Raw genomic sequence first — 2576 nt, forward strand, 5'->3', positions numbered from 1 at the left:
ATGACGTACAGGGGAGGGGGGGGGGTCGATTGTCTGGGACACAGTGACAGAAACATGTCTAGTATTGTTACAATTTAACTGTATTCGACTCTACTTTTGTTTTATCATATATATACATTTAGAAATATATGCACATATATGCCCAGGTACACATGCAGATTGTATAAGAAAGGTATAAAATACCGACAATGTGAAAGTTGAGACACAAGTGCAACATCTGGATATCTTTATTGTAGACGTTTCGCCATCCAGTGGTTTTATCAATACAGATTCACTAACTCCAAGGCTGAGGGACTGATTACCTCATCTTTTGTATGTAGTTCTACTGTCTTCTAATTATGTCCTAGAATCTGTATTGATAAAGCCACTGGATGGCGAAAGGTCTACAATAAAGATATCCAGATGTTGCACTTGTGTCTAAACTTACGCATGCAGATGCATACATGCATATATTGTACATGTATATGAACATACATATACACAGGCACATGTATATAACAGCCATACCACGTTGAACGCACTGCTTCTTGTCCGATCAGCGAAGTAACGTTGGGTTTGGTTAGTACTTGGATGGGTGACCGCCTGGGAACATCAAATGCTGTTGGCATAAATCTTTTCGGGGCCAGGAGCTCTGATTCGACCCCTGCATTCACAACTAGGTGAGTACATATGCACATCTACACATAATCGCACACATGCACATACGTATACATTTTCACACGTTAATGCATAGAAACTATCTTGCATTATTACAGTTGTATGTAGTGAGGTAGTGGAAGCTGGGGTTATGGGACACGGTGGGTATCTTTCTCAGGTCGCACAGTGACTGAGACAAGTTTAGTGTTTGTTTTTACAATGCTGTACTTTGACATGTCCCTTGGCAAAACAAACTAACCGACTTTCAGGTTCATGTCAGTGAGTGATACGCTGTGGAAGTTGACCCCTCAGAATTTCCTGGATTGATTTTGTATGATATTGTTAGACACCGGGGTCGACGAACTTTTTTTGGGTATTACCCCAAAACAAATTTGTGTACAGTGAACTTCCCCACTTGACTTGAAAGTCCACAGAATCCGGGAAGTTTATTGAATCCATTTATATAGAGAATACAGTCATACAAGGTGAGAAGTATGTATTATAAGCGATAAAGCAACTTTAAAAATAAGACACAAAATTAACAAGATAATAAAATGAAAATAAAATGCATGAAATAAAAAATAGTAACAGACAAATATTAAAAATCTCATTAGGGAACTAAAGAATTTCATTTTCACTTCAGGTTTTGGAGAAACTTGAAACTAAAAATTATTTGTTGGAAAAATATAACTTTCATAATTTGCGTTGCTTGTTAAATAAACTTTTGTGCAATTTTATTTATATGTTTATTGAGCCTTCACCCCCCCCCCCCCACCCCGAGATTTTCATTTTTACCCAATTTAGGGTAATTTACGAAGGTTCCCCGACCGAGGTGTTAGTGTTTGACTGGGGAAGGTGAACATCCTGGTGTCTCCTGAGAATGTTGATCTTCAGCTCCTCTGCTTCTATATCAGCTTCTGATCTACAGTTCCTTGAATCTTTGGAGGATGTTAACCTATAGATTCTAGGCTCGAGTGAGTATATCAAGAACTTTTAGGTCTCCAGAAATTGTTGGTCTCCAACTGCTGAACCTCTTGGGAGAGTCGAGTTTTAGCTCTTAGGTCTGTTGAGGGTATTGAGTTGCAGGTGACTCTTGTGTACATTGAGGCTGGGGCTATGATCTAGGAATACCTTGGGTCATCCAGCCACCGAAACAAGTCTGTTTATATTATATTCATGAATAAGCGTCAAGCCCGTAAGGTTTGTACAGCGCCTTGGGGATGGGCGGCATTCAGGTTTGAACCCAAGAAAGGGAGGACAGCTCTAATTCCGTGGGGCATGAGCTCTTCATCAGCATTAATTAAGGCACCTTCCTCGAAGAGGCTTTTGTGGTGGTGTTCAGTCGTCAGTGAAAATTACCTGACACGGTTCTTTGTCATATTTAGATCAGCAGTGGTGCTGTTAGCTCAACAGTGGGAGTGGAGTAACAACCAACCACTGATGTGTAGTACTAAAGACGGTGGTGTCTACTAACACACACATTGAGAGGTTAATAGCTGGCAACAACACACAACAACCGCTGATTGATCAGCCTCACTCAGCGTCCCGCATCAATAAGGTCTGTAAAAGCAGACCAGTCAGTTGAGGCAGTTGGGTTCGACCAGGTGTCTTGATTACAATGGACCTCATTACCTGGAGATGGTTTCTGGGATTCATGCCCCCGCAGCCAGGACCCAGACGAGGTCTTCCAATTAATGCCCTGATTAACTAGGCTATTTGTGCAAGCAACACGCAGTCCATCGTATGCACCAGAATCTGGCTGATCAAGAACTGACTAGAGGAAGTTATCAAGTTTCGTCCTGAAGAAAGCCAGGGGTCTTTTGGTAATTCACATTGTATATGAAGGGTGTTGAAAATACTTGGTACCTTTAAGCTTACTTAGTTATCACTCTTTGCACGCCTGCTTTTTATGAGGGTATTTTCATCGTCTCCCAAGCCTC

The 2576-nt window shown here is 41.2% G+C and overlaps 1 pseudogene; it reads left to right on the forward strand.

Annotated features, from left to right (window-relative positions):
- The first annotated feature begins 493 nt into the window (after nucleotides 1–493).
- LOC128694054 (5S ribosomal RNA) lies at nucleotides 494–607 on the forward strand (annotated as a pseudogene).
- The last annotated feature ends 1969 nt before the right edge of the window (nucleotides 608–2576 follow it).

Source organism: Cherax quadricarinatus, chromosome 33, assembly GCF_038502225.1.
Source record: "Cherax quadricarinatus isolate ZL_2023a chromosome 33, ASM3850222v1, whole genome shotgun sequence".
Taxonomy (NCBI): domain Eukaryota; kingdom Metazoa; phylum Arthropoda; class Malacostraca; order Decapoda; family Parastacidae; genus Cherax; species Cherax quadricarinatus.